A 24059-nucleotide genomic window follows, 5' to 3' on the forward strand; every position below is an offset into this window, starting at 1 on the left:
CCCAGCCTGGACTTCTGGCAGTTCTCTGCTGATGTGTTGTTCCAGTCAGTTTTGGATAATCTTCACTAGAATCATTCTTGCATGTGAAATCAATGAGATTGTTCTATAGTTTCCACACTCTGGTGGAGAACAAATATAGATCTCTTCCAGTCAGTTGGCCAAGTGGTTGTTCTCCAGATTTCTTGGCACAACTTGGTTAGCATGTCCAGCGCAGCATCTGTTAGCTGAAATGTCAGTTGGTGTACCGTATATTCCTGGGGCCTTGTTTTTTGGCTATTTCCTTCAAAGCCGCTTGAACTTCTTCCTTCATCACCATACGTTCTTGCTCATATGTTATTTCATGAAATTCTTCTGTGTCTGCCAATTCCTTTTGATACAGTGACTCAGTATATTCTTTCCATCTTCTTTTAATACTTCCTGGATTATTTCATATTCTTCCTAAAGCATCCTTGATTATAGCAACTTGAGGTTTGAATTTGTTCTTCAGTTCCTTGAGCTTAAGAAATGCTGAACGAGTTTGGCCCTTTTGATTCTCCTACTCCAGCTCCTTGCACATTTCATTGTAATATTTTGCTTTGTCATCCCATGCTGCCTTTTGGAATCTTCTGTTCTGCTCTTTGGTTTCTTGAATTCTTCCTTGTGCTTTGGCTTCTCTACGCTCCAGTGCAATCTTCAGAGTTTCTCAGACATCTATTTTGGTCTTTTTTTTTCTCTTCTGTCTTTGTAATGACCGTTTGCACTCTTCCTGGACGATACATTTGACATCCTCCCGCACTCATTAGGTCTTCACTCATTAGTGTGCAAGGCCTCAAACCTGTTCCTGAGATGTTTCTGAAATTCAGGTGGGATGAACTCAAAGTCATATTTTGGTTCCTGTGGATTCGGTTTAATTTTCCTCAGCTTCAGCTTGAACTTGTGTGAGTAGTTGGTGGTCTGTTCCACAATCAGCTCCTGGCTGAGTTTTCACAGTTGATATTGAGTTTCTCCAGCAGTTCTTTCCACAGATGTAATTGATCTGATTCCTATGCATACCATCAGGTGAAATCCATGTGTTTAACCTGGGTTTATGTTTCTTATAAAATGTATTTGCAATTAATAAGTCATTGATTGTGCAAAATTTAATCATTCTATCTCCAGCTTCATTTCTGTCACCAAGTCCATGTTTTCCAACTACTGATTCTTCTTCTCTGTTCCCAACTATCAAACATTCAGAGAACTGTCACCAATTCTACATAAACTATTTCAGTAAATAGAAAAAGATGGAATTCTCCCAGACTCGTTCTATGAAGCAGACATATCCTTGATACCAAAGCCAGGTAAAGGCACCACTGAAATAGAAGACTATAGGCCAATATCTCTCATGAACATTGATGCAAAAATTCTGAATATAATGTTAGCCAATAGAATCCAACAATACATTAAAAAATAATAATTCACCATGACCAAGTGGGATTCATAACAGGAATGCAAGGATGGTTCTACATAAGCACAATCAACGTAATTCATCATATTAACAACACAAAGAACAAGAAACACATGATCCTAACAATTGATGCAGAAAAGACCTTTGACAAAATCCAACACCCTTTCCTCATTAAAACACTCAACAAAACAGGATTAGAGGGGGATTTCCTCATCATAGTAAAAAAGTATATAGGCAAACCTGATAGCCAACGTTATTCCCAATGGAGAGAGATTAAAGGCATTCCCCTTGAGAACAGGAACTAGGCAAGGATGCCCACTATCACCTCTCCTATTCAATATTTTATTAGAAGTCTTAGTAATAGCAATAAGACAAGATAAGGAAATAAGAGGCATCCAAATTTCCAAAGAAGAGGCAAAATTATCCCTATATGCAAATGATATGATAGTATACTTAGAAAACACTAAAGACTCAGCAAAGAAAATTACTGGACGTAGTTGACCAATTCAGCAAGATGGCAGGATAAAAGATCAGCATACAAAAATCAATTGGATTTCTACACAGTGACAAAGAGAATACAGAAGTGGAGCTAAGAAGAACAATACTCTTCACAATAGCTAATCATGAGATTAAATACTTGAGAGTAAATCTAACCAGAAGCACAAAGGATCTATTCAAAGAAAATTACAAAACATTACTACAAGAAACAAAAAGAGACCTGGAGGAGTGGAAGAATATCCTTTGCTCATGGATAGGAAAACACAATATTGTAAAAATGGCAATACAACCACAGGTAATTTACACGTTTAATTCAATCCCAATACAAATACCAATCCCATTCTTCAATGAGATGGAAAAGACAATCTCCAGTTTCATTTGGAATGGAAAGAAGCTCTGAATAAGCAAAGCACTCTTTAAAAATAGAAGAAAGGTGGGAGGCATCTCACTCCCTGATTTCAAATCCAACTACACTGCCGTGGTGGTTAAAACAGCATGGTACTGGGACAATGACAGACACATAGATCAATGGAATAGAATTGAGAACCCAGAAATCAGCCCATCTATCTATGGTCAACTGATTTTTTTGACAGGGAGATGAAATCAGTTAAGTGGGGAAATGACAGCATTTTAAACAAATGGTGTTGGCAAAATTGGAAAAGTATCAGCAAAAGACTCAAGCAAGATCCACACCTCATTCCATATATAAAAACCAACTCAAGGTGGATCATGGATCTAGGACTAAAACCAAGGACTATAAGCTTCATTGAAGAAAAGCTTGGAAGAACGCTAGAAGTCCTAATACACAACATAAACTATCTTCCAAGTACCCTGAAAAACCTACAACTAGGAGAAGATAAAATAGATGAATGGGACCTTCTAAGAATCAAATCCCTATGCACATCCAAAAACTTCTCCAACAGGGTAAAAAGGAAAGCCACAGTCTGGGAAAAAGTATTTGGTAATGACATGTCAGATAAGGGACTTATATTTAGAATTTATGAAATACCTGAACACCACAACAAGATAAAAGTAAATAATCCAATTTAAAAATTGGCACAGGATATGAACAGATAGTTCACCAAAGAAGACATTCAGGTGGCTAACAAGCACATGAAGAAATGTTCGAAATCCCTAGCTCTAAGAAAGATGAAAATCAAAACAACTATGGGATATCATCTCACCGCAGTAAGAACAGCAAAATTGTTTAACAGAACAGCAAGCATCAAATGCTTGTGAGGTTGTGGAGAAACTGGAACCCTTCCTTATTCACTGTTTGTAGAAGTGTAAAATGGTGCAACCACTGTGGAAGGCGGTATGGCACTTTCTCAAAAAGTTGCAAATAGAGAAACCATTTGACTCAGCAATTCACTACTGAGAATATACCCCAAAGAGACAAAAACTACCACCCAAGCAGATATATGCACACTCATGTTTATTACAGCTTTGTTCACAATAGCAAGGAGTTGGAAACACCTAAGTGCCCATCAACAAATGGATGGATAGAGAAGCTGTGGTATATTCACACACTGGAATACTACACTGCATTGAAAAATAAGGAACTCATGCAATATCATTTAAAATGGGTGACCACGGAGGACATTATGCTGAGTGAAGTATCTCAGTCACAGAGGGACAAATATTGCCACTTTTGTAAAGTGGAACTGACATTGGGGTTGGGAGAAGACTGAGAAAAGAGGGGATAAATAATGTATACTTGTACTGAAACAGATGAGGGAAAGAACTGTTTAAAAGGGATATATGATTAGGTATTATTGTCATGACAGGAGTTCAGAATGAATGTTGTATAGTGGTATGGACTTGAGGGGAGGAATTGTATAACAATGAAAGATTTTTTCTTTTACTTTTCAAAGAGAAGAGCGAATTGGAGAGGAGGAGTGGGCAGAGAGAAAAGTGCAACAATGAATGAATGGAAATCCAAAGTCTCTGTAAACTTTCATTAAAATTAATTCTAAAAAAGAAAAAAAAAGAAGTAGGTTGGTTTGAAAAAACAATAAGAATAGAGACTCATAATTTTTTTTAAGTAGGAGATTGTGGCAATGGTCTGGGTATGAAATCATGTCTGTTTAGATTAAGATAGTGATAAGGAAGACCTTGGAGGAGAAGGATTGACTCAGTGACTGAGGTAATGGAGGCAGGTGTGTCAGAGACAATGAAATTGGCTCAGAATAAAGCAGGATTTAGAACTATTATACATTGGGTTGGTTTAAGTAAGAGTTGACTCAACAGCACATAACAACAACAATGGAGATGAAGAGAAATTTGTAGACTCATGAGATTTTGACAGTGGGATTAATTTTTTTCTACATTGTTAGTAATTTTAGAGGTGAGAATCTGAAATGATTGTGATACTAAATGTTTGCTTTAAGATCCTCTTCTCTACATAGACATAATATGTTTCTCTAAGTATAAATAGTATTTCCATTTAAACTCTGCAAATAAAAAAAACAAAGCACCTGCACATGTTTAGTGATTTATCCAAGATGAGAAATTGTTCCTATCATTCCGTTGATTTTGACTTGTTTTCTATTTTATTATAGCAATGTGGTGTCTCATTTTTCTTAAGTATAGTTTTTCAAGATCCCTCCAGTTACCCAGCTATCTTCAAAATCAAGGCACATGTGTTCATCTATGTGCCTAAAAGCTCCTATTTCTTAAATGTTGCTACTTTTAAAGTAGTACCAAATATATGTGCAGAGAACTACCAGATGTACAGTCTGGGTTTACAGGCTGTGATACTAGGGATATTATAGCTAACATTAGATTGATCTTAGCTGAAAGCAGAGTACCAGAGGAATGTCTATCTGTGTTTCATTGACCATGAAAAGACATTTGACTGTGTGGATCACAACAAACTGTGGCTGACTCTGAGAAGAGTGGGAATCCCAGAACACTTGATAGTGCTATGTGAAACCTATATTTGTACCAGGAGTCAGTCATCAGAGCAGAGCAAGGAAACACTACATGGTTCAAAATCAGGAAGGGTGGATGTCAGGGATGTGTCCTGTCTCCATACCTTTTCAATCTATATGGAGAACAGTTCATTCAGGAGGCTGGGCTATATGAGGACGAATGTGACATCAGGATTGGAGGAAGACTCATCTACAACCTGTGTAGTGCTGATGATGCAGCCTTGCTTGCCAAAACTGAGGAGGGCCTGAGGCATTTGCTGAAGAGTATCAATGATGAAAGCCTTCAATATGGATTGAAAATCAACATGAAGAAAACAAAGATTCTCACCATTAGACCAATTGGCAACATCATGATAGAAGATGAAGAGATTGAGATTGTTAACAGCTTCAGTTTGCGTGGCTCCACAGTCAACACTCTTGGTCCCAGCAATAAGGAAATCCGAAGATGAATAGCATTGGGAATGTCTGCTATCAGGGACATCTCCAGAGTACTGATGAGCAGTGATGTCAGTGGAGACTAAGGTGCACCTGATGCTTGCTATGCATCAGAAAGCTGACCAATGACTAGGGATGATAGAAGAAGAATTGATGTCTTTGAGCCTTGGTGCTGGAGACAAGTATTGAATATAACATGGACTGCTAGGAAAACAAACAGGTTCATCCTAAAGAGAATGAAACCAGCCTACTTTTTTGGAGGCAAAGATTCTAAAGTTCCTTCTAACATACTTTGGGCATTTTGCAAGGAGAGACCAGTCCTTGGAGTAGGACACCATGTTGGAAGGTTGGAGAGACAGCACAAATGAGGAAAACCCTCGAAGAGATGGACTGACTTAGTGACTGGAGTAATGGGGGGGGGTAGGAGTGTCAGAGACAATAAGGTTGGCTCAGGATAAAGCAGGGTTCAGGACTGTTGTACACAGGGTTGCTATGAGTTTCGAGCTACTTGACAGCACATAAGAACAGCAACAACACAACAAATATGCTCTTTGAATAAAGAGAGAGTCTATAGAACATAAATCAGAATCTTTAGAAAAACTTTGGAATTCTACTTCTTTTATATCTGCTTTGTCATATTTTGTGAGTTCTGACAGTAGTTGAGGTGATGACAGTTTTAATGAAAAATGTTTGCGAGGGAAGAAACCAATCATGATTTCTTTTGACCACATTTACTATGTGGAGACGTTACAATTGCAAAAAGACAGATGTCAGAATCCATGTCTGTTCCACTGAAAACATGAGGTTTCTTCACATTTGTTTAATTAAACATGGATGCTTCCACAGCTTCTGAACTGATGTTTTGAAGAAATAAACTCTCTCAGAAGAAAAACTTATTCATTTCACTTTATTTGCACAGTTGATGCCAAGTTTTCCAACCAACCCTCTTCCCAGAGCTATAATAATATCCACGAGAACTCAGGAAAATATGTGAAAAATGGATTGACTACAGAATGTTTAGAGTAGGGATTAGGGTTCAGCTCCGGGTGCTCACTAGTTCATATTTAGTACTTGCTGGTGGCATTTTCACTCATCCTGATTTCTAACCATTGGAATGTACCTTCTAAAAGAAACTTCTGAGGTTATGATGTATGTTGGAGGGATTTAGTGGATTAGAGCACAGGAAACAGGATTTTGGATACTTGGCTCTGTAAGAGATTGTCTTTGTGACTTTAAACAAGTTGTTTAGCCTCTTTCCCTTCTTTGTGCCTCTTTTTCTTTTTTTCCTGCCTTCCTTTTAAACTAATTTATAAGGAAGATTGAAGAGGAATTGATGCCTTTGAATTATGTTGCTGGTGAAGAAGACTGAATCTACCATGGACTTCCAGGACAATCAAAGCCATCTTGGAAGCAGCATAGCCAGCCAGAATGCTTTTTAGGAGTGAGGGTGGCGAGGCTCCACCTCATGTACTTTGGGCATGTTGTTAGGAGAGACCAATCCATGGAAGACGTCATGTTTGGGAAGGTGGTAAGTCAGTGAAAATGAGGAAGAACCTTAATATTTAGACTGACATAGTGGTTTGCAAAAATGAGCCCAAATCCACCATTGATTGTGAGTCTGGTGGAGGGCCTGGCTGCATTTTGTTCTGTGGTCCATAAATTTTTCTATGAGTCAGAATTGACTCTATGCACATTGACTCTATTGCATCTACTCACAACTGCTACTCCCTTTCCTGTATCCATGAAAGGGACTGTGAAAAATGGAGGAGGACGAATATAAAACTTGAAGCTTCATGATACTAGGGTCTCTTTGTGATCAAAATATAAGTGGAAAAGAGTGTGATTAAAAAGAGTGAATAGCTAAGAGGTAATCTCATGTTACACATTCTCTTGTTTACTTTCAGGGCAATCCTGTACAGTAAGTACACTTCTCTGCATTGTGGAACATCCAGGCTTCAAAATTCATTTCAATCGTTTGCCTCATGGTTTAAATCTGTCCCTGTCCGAACCTACAAGTTGAAAGTGTATTTCTTAAAGAGATACTTTTCCATTATTATTTTTTACAAAGGTTTTTATTGTTCTATTTCACGCCACACAAATTTCACTCAGAGGAAAAAGATAGTAATAGCTGATGTGTCAAGGAAAGGTTTGTTTAGATGTGTATTAAGGATACACCAAGATGTTTTCATAAAATACTCAGCACAATAGATCTAATCCAATACTGCTTTTAGCAGACACCAGGTTCTAAAAAGGGAGCATTAGTTTTTGTCTGTGAGACATTAAGCGCTTGATAATTGATTACCTGCAAGAACACTCTCCCTTTTGTAATGGTCACTTTGTGATTATCTGTTCTCCGATTCCCTTTAGTGCAGAAGCATTTACAGCTAATTGAAGCTTGAACGGAAATGCACTGAATGTGGTGTGTCATGATACCTAAAGTTGGGAAGCTGTCTAATCTTCTTCGGTCCTGTTCAGGACCTTATATTGGTAGATATTTGCTGCTCTCAGGTTGGTTGGCACTGACCCTCCAGTGTTTCACAACTTGGGCATTTGTGAACCAGGCCTCACAAATAAAGACACTCCCCATGATTACCTATCACTATCCCTAGATGATTGACTCAACACTAAGTTCTCCTGTCCAGGTCAGTTCTCATCAGTTTAGGAATGGGAAATTATTTTTCTCTATATTGGCTAAATTTAACTCCCAAGTGGATGTTACCTATTTCCCCCATCTTTAATCTATTTACTTTTGTAAAAGAACAAAAAAAGGGTCATATGCTAAACATGTATTAATATGACTACTAAATCTTCAGTCTTAGCAATTGCCTTAGTTATTTATTGTTATTGTTATGTGCCATTGAGTAGGAACCAACTCAGAGTTTATCTTTCAATTGGTTTTCAGAAGCTGTAAATCACATGGGAGATTGCCCATCTTTCACACAGAGCAGGTGGTAGATTAGAACTGTGTGTTTTGGGGTTGGCAGCACAGTTCCTTATGACTAGACAAGCAGAGCACCTTCTTAGTGCTACTGTAACAGAGATGTTACATGTGAACAATTTTAACTACTATGAATTTATTCTCTCACAATTTAGAATGCTAGAAGTTCCAATTCAGAATGCTGGCTCTAGAGAAAGTCTTTCTTCCTCTGTGTCTCCTGGTACCAGAAGTTTCAGGGTTGGTCCAACTTAAGTATAAAGGACAAGTTCCATTCCTGGCTCCTCCTTCTTGGTGGTACTTTAGTTCCTCCTTTTCTGTTCACTTCTCTCTCCTTTTGTCTCTTGTAAGTAAAAGATAATATAAGCTAAATCCCAGGGGAACTCCTTACATCCAATCAGGGCTGGAACCTAACTAAGGGTGTTGCAGCCCATCTAAAAGCCCTTATGACTGATCACAACATAGAAAATAATTACTTCATTATCTAACTGCAACTAATGGTGCCTTGCGGACATAATACAGGTCAAGTTTTATAATATATAGATTGTTGTTGTTTTTATGTACCATCAAGCCAAGTCAGAAACAACTCCTCCAGTGGGTTTTCAGAGGCAATAAATCACAAAGCAAATAATTGCCTTTCTCTCACAGAACAGCTGGTGGATTCAAACTGCATGCCTTTGGGTTGGCAGCACAACTCCTTACCACTAAACCATTGCTATTGTTGATTGTCTTCAAGTCGAGCATGACTCATAGTGATCATTATGAACAAAAGGCCAGAATCCGCTCTACAACTATGGACATTTATCAAAGTTCACAGAGTTTTAGAAGGCATGCTATTTAGGAAGTATATGCCACTCCTGCTTCCAAACTAAACCGCTAGAATTCCCTGTAGCATATAGTTACATAATATTGAGAATCCTGATCTAGCTAAGTTGACAGATATTTTGAATGGAGATGTATTGTCCCAGAAATATCTGCTGTCAGGGAACTTTTCAGAGTACTGAGAAGTAACAATATCAGTCTAGAGACCAACACACACCTGACCCAGGCCATGGTCCTTACAGTTACAGATCAGAGAATGACAGAAAAAGAACCAGTGTGTTAAGAGTTGTGGTGCTGAAGTATTGGACATACCACAGATCATCGAGAAAACAGATCTGTCTTGGAGAGGGTGAAACCAAGTTTCTCCTTGGCAGCTAGGAGTTTGAAACTCCATCTCACATATTTTGGGCACAAGACCAGGAGGGACTAGTACTTGAAGAAGGACATAATGCTTGGAAGGGTGGAGAGACAGCAGAGGAGAGGAAGACACTGGATGAGATGGATTGATACAGTAACTGGGCAAAGAGAGTAGATGTGTTGAATTCAGTGAGACTGGCTCAGGATAGGGCAGGCTTCAGAGCTATCGTACATAGAGTCACTATGTGTTGTAGGTGACATGGCACACAACAACAACAATAACTACACAAACTATGACAATAATAAAAAATGCACTCAAATAAAGAAGATAACATTACTTTTTTAGTTGAAAAATGTATTTTAATTTTCTTAGTTGGTTTGCATATAATCATATATATATAATTTCATTCATGTGCATTATTTTATACAATCATACATATACATTGCATTTTATATAATTTTAATTACTATTTACCTATGCCTTATCACCCCACCTTTTCAAGTTTTAATTGTATCTTTCCTGTTCCTTCATGCCCCCATCAACTAACCTCTAATATCCTAGTGATTTTCTCCCCTTTTACTTTTCCTGCCCCCTCTTCTTCTCTTCCCCTTCCCCTTTGAACATTTATACTTACCTTGTTCAGTTATTTGTCTATTTTCACAATAGTGGTCTTACACAGTATTTATCTTTATGAGACAGTCACCTCACTCAGCATAATGCTGTCTAGACTCTCCCATGCTATATAGTATTTTATTAAGTCATTGTTTCTTAGTGCTGCATAGGATTCCATTGTGTGAATTATTATTGTTGTACCACAATTTTTCAGTCCATTCATTTGTTGATAGGCATTTGCACTGTTTCAACTTTCTTGCTATTGTAAATAATATTGCTGAACATAAGTGTATATATCTCCATTTGTGTCTAAGTTCTGCTTTCTATGGGATATCTTAGCAGTGTTGTCATTGTTGTTGTTGCTATGTGCTATTTAGTCATCACAGCAACCATACATACAAAAACTCTGAACCCTGCCCTATTCTGAGCCAATCTCACTGACTCTGAAACATGTACTCCCACTACCCCAGTTACTGCATCAATTTATCTCATCTGGGGTCTTCCTTTCCTGCACTGTTCGCCACTCTTCCAAACATGATGTCCTTCCCCAAGAACCAATCCCTCCAGGTCATGAGCCCAAAGTATGTGAAAAAGGACTTTAAAATTATTGCCTCCAAAGAGAAACTTGGTTTCACCCTCTCCAAGACAGACCTGTTTGTTCTTTTGCCAATCATGATATGTTCAATATTCTTCTCCAGTATCACAACTCAAAGACTGGGTTATGAGATTTCTATGCTCAGCTTTTGAAGGAAGTGCCAAACTACCTCCAATAGGTGTTGTTATTAGGAGCTGTCGAGTCAAGCACAACTCATAGTGACTCTATGAACAGATCTGAACCTTGTCCTATCATATCCATCCTTGTTACATCTGACACACTTGAGCCCACTGCTCCAGTCATTGTGCGAATCCATCTTATTGTGGTTCTTCCTCTCTTTTGTTAACCTTTCACCTTCCCAAGTATGATGTCCCTTTCCAAGGAATAGACTCTCTTAGCAACACGCTTAATACTTGGAAGATGAAGTTTTGCCTTCCACAGAGGTTGCACCATTTTGCAATCCCACCAGCAGTGCATAAGAGTTCCATCCTTTCTGCATTCTCTCCAATGTTTGCTGTTTGCTGTGTTGTTAAATTTTGCTACCATTGCTGGGGTCAGATGGTATCTCATTGTCATTGGCACTTCTGATTGCTAGTGATTTTTGAACATTTCTTCACGAATTTGTTAGCTATCTGAATGATTTGTGAAAAGTTTTTTCATGTCTTTTGCCCATTTTGTGATTATCAGTCTTTTTCTTGTGGAAGTTCTGTAGTATCATGTAAACTTTAGTTATGAAACGCTTGCCTAATTAATTAAATAATAAATTTAAGTGTGTGAAAGAAGCATCAATATGCTCATTTGCAGAGAGAAAAACTTTTGAAACATTTATTGAGAATAATTTAGGAATGTTTATTAATAGTAGTGTTAAGAAATTGCACTGTAATCCTGAAGGCTTGTGGTTCAAGGCCACCAGCTGTGCTGCAGGCAGTGGATGGGCAATCTCCTCCAGTCGATTAACTGCCTTTGAACACCTGCTGGAGGGTCAGCTACGGGTCGGTCCTGACTTGATGGTACTCAACAACAAGAACAATCAATAGCATTACTGTAATTTGAGACCTTTAACTAAGGAAATTGCCCTTCATACAGAAGAGATCTGTATATAAAAATAGAACAATTAATATTCAACAGTGAAAATATTAAGTAGTATTAGATACCACTTGTACCATTTGGAAAATTCAATGCCATTCTCAATCAAAATGGATTCAAATATTAAATTATTAATGTGAGTTTTCCTATTTGTCTTTGTATTTATTCTACATGGACAATTTTAAATACAACTCACTACAGTTACACAATTGTGCTTCCTGTATCCAACTAGCCACAGTGACAAACACAGATCAAATTCAGGAGGCAAGAGAGTTTCTCTCAGGCACAGAGTGGCCAATGGGGGACATTCCAGAAACTGGAGACACTTGTGGTTGAATGTAGACCCACTCTGGTAACCACTGGCATGTGACCTTGAACTTTATGGTAATTGGACTCTCTTTTCCACAAGCCCTTAGTGGACCAAGCCAAACACCTTACTGAGAATGAAGATGTCTAGGTGTATTGAACAAAGCATTCCCTTTCTCATGGGCCTGTAGCCTAAACCCACAGCAGATGGTGAACTCAAGGACTCTTAAATCTCTTGGCTGCAGTGTGCTCAGGATCTGGATAGGAGATAAGAGCAGTCTTGGTCCTGCTGAGGCATAGCCTCTGGCTAGCTGCCCGACACGCGTGCGGCGATGCTGTCAGTCCAAGGCCGGTACAGCTGCTACTATGCCTTATTCTGGGATGTTACAGAGGTCAATTATCTAACCCCAGCTGTCCTGGGGCTGTACTCAGAGCTTTGCTCATGGCCAAAGAGGGCAACCATTGTGGCACAGGGGAGAGAGGATGAGATGAGGTGTGGGGTTCTAGAGACTGGAGGAGAAGAAAGTGGGACTCTGAGGGGTCTGAGGCTCCCATATCTTAGTGCATACTCCATGCACCCATCAGACTTCACTCACAAAGTCCAAAGTCAAAGACAAAAATGATTAGGAATTTCAAGACAGCAGCTACAGAGCAATAAACACCAGTTGGGAGGCTTTTCAGAACATGCTCCTGTGTGTGATTGTATTGTGTGCACTTTCATGAGGTAGGCTTGGCTATTTAAAGGAGGGTCTTAGCTTAGTTAATCTTAGGGCAGTCTTCCAGTTTCAGCAGAGTCTAATCCAGGTCAAGTCTGGACTATGTTTCTTCTTTCTTCTCTGAATCCTTTAATAGATAACCTAATGCATCCACTCAATGTTGCCACTGAATTGATTACAACTCATAGCAAACCTCCATAAACGTCTAAGGCTGTATTTACGAGAGGAGACTGCCCTTCTTTTGCCTACAGAGCTGCTGGTGGTTTTGAACTGCTAATATTTCAGTTAGTAGCCAGAAAAACTATATACCATGCCACCACAACTCCTTATAAGCCAATGTCTCTTTCATTGTTGTAGAGTTGGAACTGACTCATAGCTGATCTTTCAGTGGATTCCCAAGTCCATAAATTACGCATAAGAACTGATTACCCATCTTTCTCTCACCAAAGCACTGGTGGATTTGAACTTCCAGAGAGGCATGGCCTTTGGGTTAGTCGTGCAACTCCCTATGGGAAAAGTTCCTTATAACCAATATGTTATTGCTGTTGTTATGTGTCATCGAGTCAGAACCGACTCATTGCTGACTCTCTAGATTTTCAGAGACTGTAAATTGCACAGATTTTCCATCCTTTTCCAAAGAAGCAGCAGGTGGACTGAAACTACCTGCCTTTGGGTTAAGAGTGCAACTCCTTACTACTAGGCCACCAAGTATCCTGTAACTCACTATATTGTTCTTGCTATTATGTATAGTTGAGTCAGAATTGACTCATGGCTGACCCTTCAATGGGTTTTCAGAGGCAATAAATCACATGGGAGACCCCTAAACCACCATATCTCTCTGTATATAACCTAGTATATAGTTGTTGTATACTATTAAGTCAGAACCAACCCATAGCGGCCCTCCAGCAGATTTTCAGAGGCAGTAAATTGCTTGGCAGGAGATTGTTCATCCCCTCCAGAGAAGGAACTGGTGAATTTGAACCATATTCCTTTGGGATTACAGAACAGTTTCTTACCACTCGCTCACCAAAGCTTCCTAACATAGTCCTTGTTAAATAAAAGCATGGACAGCACTTTTGCATGCACATCTTATACTTTTATATGTGGGTTTTTTCTCCCCAGATGGTATGTTAAAGCCCTGTTCACAGCTAACCACCCCTTGGTGCCTAACAGATGTCTTGAGTCTTCTAGTTAAGAATCACACAGTGTGTTGTTTGTTTTTGCCAGAAGAGGAACTACCTTCTTTAGAATAATAAATACATGTGCCCTTCCATAAACATTGGTGAATTCATGAAGCTTATTGAGACTATGGTTTTAAAGATGGAAGGAGATGGGAGCTCACCAGTAGGTCTGGACCTTTCCAAAGCCACATAGCTTCAGACTGACAGGTCCGGGACTAGTAACCAGGCTTAGTAACTCTTAGTTCAGATACTATTAATAATGCACACTATTGCTTCAACTATTGATTGACAGAGTACTTTGAAATCTCCTAAAGTCAGGAGTAATTGTACCACCAAAAAAATGAAATGTTTTAAGTTTTACGTGAATGTATATGTGAGCAAATGTTACATATGTTAGAATAGAATTTATTAGCAAGTTAGAAAGCATAATGAGAAAAAGGAATGGCTCATTCACATGATATGAATAATACTGCTGTGCGTATTTTCCTGTTAAGTCTTTATGTGGTTTACCCTTTGTGGTAAAGAAGTGGAAAGTGTAAATTCCAGACCTACTTCCTTCATCATTTTCCACCTGGCTGGTAGCCTTCCTTTACCATATATAATATTAAAGTTAACTTTAATCTGTTGGTCTTCAAAAGATGAATTAGTTGATTTCTCCAATTATCCACTGTATTTGACTTGATACATTTCCCCCTGAGTACCTACATTGCATTAGGTAAGTGCTGAACATAGTACAAGATAATTAAACAGACAGACAACAGAACACAAGCTCGTTCCATGAACTGCAGGAAGAAGTGAAGGAATGGCAGACTTTTTTTGTTATTTTCTTTAATCTAGGCCATTGCCACCTCTCCTTATGACCAATCAGATATGTAGGTATAATAGAAAAAAAAAACCAAAACACAAAACCAACAACAACCCAAAACCCATCAGGGTTTTGAGAGACTTAGTTCTTGCCTAGTTTCTAATTAGCGGCATGTCCTTGGGCTGGTCATTTAATCACACTGAATCTCCATTTTTTTTTTTTCATCTCTAAAATGAAGGGTTTGGATGGGAAGTAATTTCAAAGTTCCCTTCTAAGGCTAAAATCCCAATTTATGATTACAATATGTTTATGTGAGCAATCATCTAATTTATTCCAGATTACGCCCAAATTAACGTGTAATTAACCTTTACTTCAATTGAGAACACTGAATAAAATTGAAATGCAACAAAGCTTTCAGTGTTGGCCATATTGGCAAAAAGATCAAGTAGTTAAAGTTCAAATGGGTAGTATATATTCATTTTGTATAATTTTTGTCTAATCTATAGTTTCTGGATGGGAGAGCCCTACTGTCTCATGTCTTTACATTCTGATTTAAGGCACAAACCACTGGAACACACACACACACACACACACAAACACACACACACCCCTTCCCACACACAAATCTTATTTAAATACGGAGGAAGGGGAAAAAGGCGTTCTGAGCCAGTGCTAACAATTCACCTACTCTCTGCACCAAAGGAGGGTTTCCATTTTCAGGTTGTGGTTAGTCTTGATATTTCGTGTGGGGCATTTGGGCAGGCTGGTCCATAGGCATATACAACTTTGCCACAGATCCTGCAGCTAGAGCAACGAAAAATGATACCTTGGTGGTCCTGACCCTAAGGACTCAGGATGGACTTGAAAGAACTTACATTCTTGTGAATATCCTCAAGGTTGTATGTGTGTGTGTGTGTGTGTGTTTAATGGTTCAGCATATCTTTGCTTTCCTTTGATTCTGCTGAGGTTTAAGGGTGGTCACTGGCAGAATTAGACAAATAGAGTGTTCATAGCTCAGCAGTCCTTGGATCTACACTTGGAGTTCTACGTGGGTGGCTCAGGAATAAATGCCAGTAAGAAGCCAGGACAGATCTGTTAACAGAAATTAAATGACTCAGGACAGAGGCCTGAAAGCCTCTATTAAAAAGGCCAAAATACTTAAAAAATTATTCCTTAATTGGCACTTAAACAAAATGGCAATTAAAAAATTACTAATAGCTTGAATCTATCTTTTAAAAAATATCTTTTCATATGTCCAATAACAAGTACTTTTAAGGCTGTCAAGTTAAGAGGTGATGTAGCCTTTAAGAGTTGAGTTGTATTTCACATTGCATTTTTTAAAACTGAAGGGGGAAAAAAAATCTGAAGGGAGGCTACCCATCCACAAACAAAATTTCTTTTTGTCTTTCTGTTTTAGGGGAAAAAAGGAACATAAAAATATGGGGAGAAATGTCACCTGTAACAAAGCCTAGAAAATACAATTCATCTTCCAGAATGACATCTTTCTTTGTAATGTTTTTAGTTATCTCGGTGCAATCAAAGTCAATTTCCTGAATTCTACATGATGATTTAATATTTTTTAGTATCATAATTATTGTAATATCAATGATCTGTGTTCACCCTTTTTCAAAAATTAGAGTTTCGACGACTTCACTATTAAATACAAATCTACTCAAGGTTTTCACTTAAAAATAACAATGGTAAAACAAGAGCTCATACATAGGACATAAGCATATTTTTCTCCAGAAAATGTTATCAAGTGTTGTGTTTAGTATAGCAGCCTTTTTAGTATCTGCTTCTACGTGATACGTGGAAAATTGAGGACAATTTCCTACATATACAGTAAAAATCAATTTCTTCTCGTCATCTTCCTCTTACAGTTGAACATTACAAGTAAACTAGGTGAGGAACTTAACTTCTCACCTGGTTGTCAGGCCACCCAGGCTGAGCCACCACAGAGCCTGATTCTATATCGGGGCAGTATTTGCCTTCTGTCTTAGCCTTAGTGAACTAGAATTAAACGACTGCCTCACAGACATGCCTTTCCAGGAACACAGTTGAATATTCTTCTCTGCCTCATTGCCTGGGTAATGATTACCCTCAGGCCAAGCATTTCCCAATTTCACCCCAGTCAAAATAGCAAAATTTAACAGAACAGCAAGCAACAAATGCTGGTGAGGTTGTGGAGAAACTGGAACCCTGATTCACTGTTGGTGAGAGTATAAAATGGTGCAACCCCTGTGGAAAGCAGTATGGCGCTTTCTCAAAAAGTTGCAAATAGAGATACCATTTGACCCAGCAATTCCACTACTGGGAATATACCCTGAAGAGACCATAGCTGACATCCAAGCAGATATATGCACACCCATGTTTATTGCAGCTTTGCTCACAATAGCAAGGAGTTGGAAACAACCTAAGTGCCCATCAACAAACGAATGGATAGAGAAGCTGTGGTATATTCGCACAATGGAATACTATGCTGCATTAAAAAAAAAGGAACTCATGCAATATTATTCAAAATGGTTGACTCTGGAGAACATTATGCTGAGTGAAATATCCCAGTCACAAAAGGACAAATATTACATGATGCCACTGTTGTAGAATGGGACTGTTCTTGGGGTTGGGGAGAGACTGAGTAAGATGGGTTCAATAATGTATACTGCACTGAAACAGAGGAGGGAGAAAACTGTTTAAAAGAGATATATAACTAGGTATTTCTGTCATCACAGGAGTCTAGAGTGAGGGCTACATGGTGGAGGGGACCTGGGGGAGGGTTTGTAAAACAACGAAAGAATCTTTTCTTTTACTTTTCCATAATTTTTGACTCATGTACTTATAACTTGTTAGTCAAATTTGTGTCCTCTAGGTTGTAACACACCCATGATACATCTTCAAGGATATGAACATGTACGGCCAAGCACAATCAATAAGAGTGCATCTAAATTCCAAAATCAATCTCCATAATAGTCTATGTGTTTCCTACTGCCAAAGGGGCCCTTTAGAGTAGTGAGAGAAGATCTTCACCCTGAAACCCACAGCGTCCCTTTTCAGCAGGAAGTAGCTAAGAGAATACACCATTCCCTTTTCCTTATGAATCAGGGTGAAGTCTCTCTCAGGGAGGAGTGATAGGGAATGGCAAAGGACACACCGACAAAGGAGATTAATCAGAACTGACTTTGACAAGCACTGTGGCAACTGGACAATTAAAACAGACATTCCGATGGCGGGGAAGAAGAACAAACTGGAGAGGAAGGTGGAGAGAATGGTGCGGCAATGAAGGAGTGAAAGCCCAGAAAAAAAAAAAAAAATAAAAGGGACTTGCTGCCTTCCAAAGGAGGAATTTTGAAAGGAGGTAGGGTGCTGGAAGAAATGATCTTTATCACAGAAGTTCCCTGTGACCTCAATGAGAACAATGCTTGCAAAACAAAGCCCTCCAGAGAGAATTTTTCTGCTGTTTCTCCTGCTGAGAAACTGCCTCCAGGAAATTCTAGAATTGGTTTGAGAAGGTAGCAGTGTTCCCCTCTATAAATCATGAGAAAGCAAGTGCCTCTTACCTGTGGCTTCACAAGTGAGAATGTCATTGAAACCCATGGCTCACAGAGTTGTCTCTTGAAGCTGTTCTAGAGAAGTTTAGTGACTGATTTATTACCCATTTAAATGGTTTTGGTTCCTTAAAAGATTTACTTGAAGATGGACAGATGTGAGAGAAAATCAAGCCTTGGGTGACATTTACTAAACAGATTTCTGGAGGGAAAAAAAAGTTTCATGTTAACTCTCACAACTTTTGTTTGTACATGCTGAGTTTGAAAAAGTTAAGTTGCTTGAAATCATTCTTTACAATCAATTTGATGCCAAGAAAAAAAGACTAAGACTTAATTCCAAACTCTTTGATCTGCGTGCTAAAATTCTGTTTGTTTTGTTTTCAGTCTCTAAAATGGTTCTGATGCCGTGTAACAAATGTCCCTAAAGTCTATGGCTTAAAACAGTATATATTTTCTAATTTTTCATATTTTTTGGTGAGTCAGCAATTCTAGAGGCACCCTAGTGGGTAGCTTGAGGTCCCCCCCAACAATAGGGTTTATTAGGGAAATAGGTTTGAGAGTGGGGGAGACAAAGAATATCACACAAGGCAAGTCCAGGGTTAGCATTTCTCATTTGATTGTAGTCACTCTTCCCTAACACCACAGTTCAAAAATAGTGATTGGAGCGGAAACAGCAGGAAGATAGAATTGCTAGCCAGGCATCATACTTATATAATTTCAGGGCTTTTCTGTGTGGAAGAGCATGGAGAGACATGCGGGAGCTCAAGCTTACTTACAACATGGCTGACTTGAGGAGAACGTCTTATATGAGAGGTCAAAGCTTCAATATAAGGTTTCAGCAAACCAGGTGGAATTTACATCAGGGACTGGATCCTAAGCGATATGCATAGAATTATGACTGCAGAAGTAAGCTCTTCCGATCAATTAATTGATTTTCACAAGTCCATTTGAAGGGGGGGGGGAGTGGAGATGGGGAAGAAAAGTCTCTTTAAAAAAATAATTTTGGCTCTTTTCAGGGATCACGGTGCGTTGGGCATCTCCCGGGACAACTGGTACAAGCGCAGCAAGACCAGGGGCAGGAGAAAGCCCTACTACAAGAAGCAGAAGTATGAGCTGGGACGCCCGCTGCCAAGAGTAAGATTGGGCCCGTATACACACAGTTCGTGTGAGAGGAGGGAACAAGAGGTACTGTTCCCTAAGACTAGGTGTGGGGAACTTCTGGGGCTCTGAATGCTGTACTAGAAAAACAAGGATCATTGATGTTGTCTACAACGCCTCCAATAATGAACTGGTCCTAACCAAGACCCTAGTGAAGAACTGCATCGTGCTCATTGACAGTACACCCTACCACCAGTGGTATGAGTCCCACTATGCGTTATCCCTGGGTCGCAAGAAGGGGGCTAAGCTGACTCCTGAGGAGGAAGATATTTTAAACAAAAGTGATCAAAGAAAATTCAGAAAAAATACGATGAAAGGAAAAGGAATGCAAAAATCAGCAGTCTTCTAGAGGAGCAGTTCCAACAGGGCAAGCTTCTTGCATGTACTGCTTCCCGGCCAGGCCAGTGTGGCCACGCAGATGGTTATGCGCTAGAGGGCAAAGAGCTGGAATTCTACCTGAGGAAAATCAAGGCACGGAAAGGCAAATAAATCTCCCTCCCACTTTAGCACATGTATTAAAGGTGTTTATTCTAAAAAAAAATATTTTTTATAAAATTGGGTTTACATGCAAAAAAATGAAACATAATTCTTGCCTCAAACTGTTGTTGTTATGTACCATCAAACTGTCTGAGACTCATAGCAACCCAGCAACCAGCAGTCAGGAAATCAAAAGATGAATTGCATTGGGAAAATCTGAGGTCAGGGAACTCTCCAGAGTACTGAAAAGCAACGATATCAGCCTAGAGACTAAGGTGCTCCTAATCCAGGCATTGGTCTTCGCAATTACTTGCTATACATCAGAGAGCTGGACAATGACTACGGATGACAGAAGAAGAATCAAGGCCTTGAAGCTGTGGCTCTAGAGAAGTGTCTTGAATATACCATGTACTGCCAAGAAAACAAAGAGGTCTATCTTGGAGAGGTTGAAACCAAATTTCTCCTTAGAAGCTAGGATTTTGAAGCTCCATCTCATGTATTTTGGGCACGTGGCAGGGAGAGACCAGTCCTTAGAGAAGGACATCATGCTTGGAAGGGTGGAAGGATAGCACAGGAGAGGAAGATCCTGGATGAGATGGATTGACAGTAATTGAGGTAGTAGGGATAGGTGTGTCTGGGTCAGTGAGACTGGATCAGGACTGGGCAGTATTCAAGGCTGTTGTACATAGGGTTTCTATGGGTTGCTTGCGACTTGATGGCACATAACAAAAACAACAACATAGCAACCCTATGTACAAAATCTATCTACAATACAGAAGTATGTGGTTTGAATCCACCAGCTGCTCCATGGGTGAAAGATGGACATTACTGCCTCTGAAAACCTACTGGAGGTTTAGCTATGAGTTGGTTCCAACACAACAACAGTTTAATTATCTGGTTAAGAAATACCTGTCTTGAATATTATGTTCTTTAAAAAATTGTCGCTATGGGATAATTTTTACACAAGCAACATGAAAGATTCGTTAGAAACCTTATAGGACAATGAATTTATTTCAACAAGGGAGGAGCAACTCAGAAAAGGAGAGTGAGGATAGTTGCACAATCTAAAGAACGTAACCAGTGTTGCTAAATTGGCATTCGCAATCACTTGTTATGCATCAGAGAGTTGGACAATGGCCAAAGACTGCTAGGAAAACAAACAGATTTGTCCTGGAAAGGGTTAAACTGGGTGGCTCCTTGGAGGCAAGGATTCTGAGGCTCCGTCTAACATACTTTGGACATGTTGTGAGGAGAGACCGGTCCTTGGAGAGGGACATCATGCTTGGGAGGGTGGAGGGACAGCACAGGAGAGGAAGGCCCTCTATGAGGTGGATTGATTCAGTGACTGGGATAATTGGGATGGGAGTGTCAGAGACAGTGTGATTGGCACAGGACAGAGCAGAGTTTAGGGCTGTTGTACATAGGGTCGCTATGAGTCGCAAGTGACTCGATGGCACATAACAACAACAACACATTGAATGGATGAATATTTTGGTAGGTATAGTCTCAATAACGACAACAACAACAAAATATAAAGAAGAAAACAAAAATAAAGCTTCTATCTTCTGTAATTGCAATGTTCCATCTTAATACTGAATCATCATACTGTGACATGCTATTTCTCAGAAGCCAGTTATGTCTCCTCAGGAGTTTTGATAGCCAAGCAGGGACTTGCAAAGGCCCATGTGGAAGTACCAAGACTCCAGCAGACAGTTCCAGCTGAATTCTCAGGGAGCAGCCAGCCTCATGGGTAAATCCGTTGTGGACCTTCCAACTACCTCGGTACTCAGATGTCACCACATGAAAAACTAGAACCATTCTGTTAGTCCATAGAATCATAACAAACAATATGTTGCTCTTTTTTAGTCACTAAATTTTAGTGTAGTTTGTTTTGCAGTAGTTCAATAATTGAAACAAGTCTATAAAACACATAGCAGGTTGGCAGGTAGGTTGTGGCAACGTTATTTATTGGTGAACAATTTTATCAATAATCTACATATGATTTTTGTTTGGAGAAGGTGTAAATGGGGTGCTTTTTAGAGGGAAGGATTATCAAACTTTACTGACTTTCTTTCTTTCTTTCTTTCTTTCTTTCTTTCTTTCTTTCTTTCTTTCTTTCTTTCTTTCTTTCTTTCTTTCTTTCTTTCTTTCTTTCTTTCTTTCTTTCTTTCTTTCTTTCTTTCTTATTTTGTGTGTGTGTACCGTCAAATCAGATCTGACTGGTTCAGGAAGAGATTGCCCCTTCTTCTCTAAAAGAGCATCTGGTGGATTCAAACCATGTACCTCTGGGATTGCAGTGCAGCTTCTTGCCACTAAGCCACCAGAGCTCCCTCTACTGATATTCTTTTGTCATGTTAGGAGGTGCCAGTGCTTGGGAAAGGATATCATGTTTGGAAGGGTGGAAGGTCAGCGAAAAAGAGGACACTCAATGAGATGGATTGACATAGTGGCTGTAGCAGCAGCCTTAGGTTTATCAGGGATGGTGAGAAAGGCCCAGGATAGGGCAGGATTTAGACCTGCTGTTCCCAGGGCCACTATGAGTCATGATTGATTCAAAGGCATCTAACAGCACAACAACAACACTCTAGAGTATTACTGCTTTAGTTCAATTTGGTCTTCTGTGTAAACAAAATTAATATAAGAACAACTTAGGTCTCTGCCAGGAAATCTTCTTTCTGGTGGGACATCATGGTTATTCACTCAACAAATACTAACTAGATCCCATTCGTGAACCTAGCTTTGTTCTAGGAGTTGAGGATATAATCATCAATAATAGCAAATACTCTTTTTTTTTCTTTTTATTTGTGATTGATTTAAATAAATAGAAAGGTTCACACAGGTTAATAAAAAAACAGGAACTTTCGCTCTCCCAGTGTATGCTCATGGCAGCATCAGATAACACACCCAAAGGCCCTCCTCCTCCTCATTTTCTGGGTCAGTCCTGGTCAGTGCTTTGCTCCTGTAGTGTTTCTTTTGTACCATTTATGTACACTTACTGTAAGTCACTACTGATAAGTTGTTTGAGTGACTGCTGAGGGATAGATTTACAGAGTTCTGTGAGAGTCTATTCTGATCTTGCTCAGTTTGGTCAGGAGCAGGAGCACATGTGTTTCTGTTGAGTCGAACTCGGAACCCCCAGGGTCTTTTAGGTTGTTTACATCTGATTGTCGGTTCTTTTGGGAGAGGCAAACGGGTTGAAGTTTTCCTTCTACCTTGCGATGTGGCTGCGTGTTGAACTCCGTTTCAAAAAATGACAGCTGCTGCGTTACTCCTAAAAGTCCACCCACCTCCACACTGAGAACCACCCAGATGACATCTCCATAGTGGAGTCCTGTAGCAGTGCACATCCGCCACTGTCCCTGATACATTCCTGCTCTGCTGGGGCTGCACATCTGGACACTGACATGTGCAATCTCTTGGGGTTCTAATGATCTCACCATCACCATGTTCACGTGTCCAAACTGGTCTCCCCAGACATATTTAAGACAAACCCCTGCAGGCCTGGCCTCTGCTCCAGAATTCTTGATCTGCCATGTTTTTATAAACTATCAGGAGGTATCGACTCTCCTCCTATGGTGACATCTTCAACAAAGTACATAGAGGGCACACTGATATTTGGGCTCTCAAAGTCATAATAAGCGCCAATTGCTGCTTGTAGGTTCCAGTTGGTCATGTCCAGGAAGAAGGCGCAGCCGGCTGGGTTAAGCTGCAAGCCGAGCAGTAGCTGGAACTCGGAGATGAGCACGTCCTTGTCGGTAGTGCCCAGGCAGCTAAACTTCTGCATTAGCTCGGGGTCCAGGTCCACGTCCATGCCCTCCATGGCGGGGACCGGACACTCGCTTCCCCGCCTCCTCATAAGCGAGCTGCTGCCTCTGGGCCCCCAGGGGCTGAGAGGGGCCCGCTGCTAGCCTGTGCCAGGACCCTGCTCCTTTGAGGCAGGCCCCGGGCCTTTCACTGCCTAGAGGTAAACTCACTCAGCCACTCACTCACTCACACGCTCCCCCGCCACCCCCAGCAATAGCAGATACTCTTATGGAACGTATTAGTGAGAGAGAGAAAACTAACTAAATAATAATGCACAAAAGTACAGTTTCTATGTAAGTCTTTTTTGGAAAGTAATGGGTAAGAATTTGGGCTGCCAACTCAAAGCCAGGAGGATTGAGTCCACCAGGTGCTC

At 39.8% G+C, this 24059-nt stretch overlaps 1 pseudogene; it reads right to left on the minus strand.

The window, feature by feature from the left end:
• LOC102843174 overlaps positions 1-23702 on the minus strand; it is a 69050-nt pseudogene extending 45348 nt beyond the window's left edge.
• Positions 23703-24059: the final 357 nt, after the last annotated feature.

Source organism: Elephantulus edwardii, unplaced genomic scaffold (genome assembly GCF_000299155.1).
Source record: "Elephantulus edwardii isolate Elephantulus edwardi_28Jun2011 unplaced genomic scaffold, EleEdw1.0 scaffold00007, whole genome shotgun sequence".
Lineage (NCBI taxonomy): Eukaryota > Metazoa > Chordata > Mammalia > Macroscelidea > Macroscelididae > Elephantulus > Elephantulus edwardii.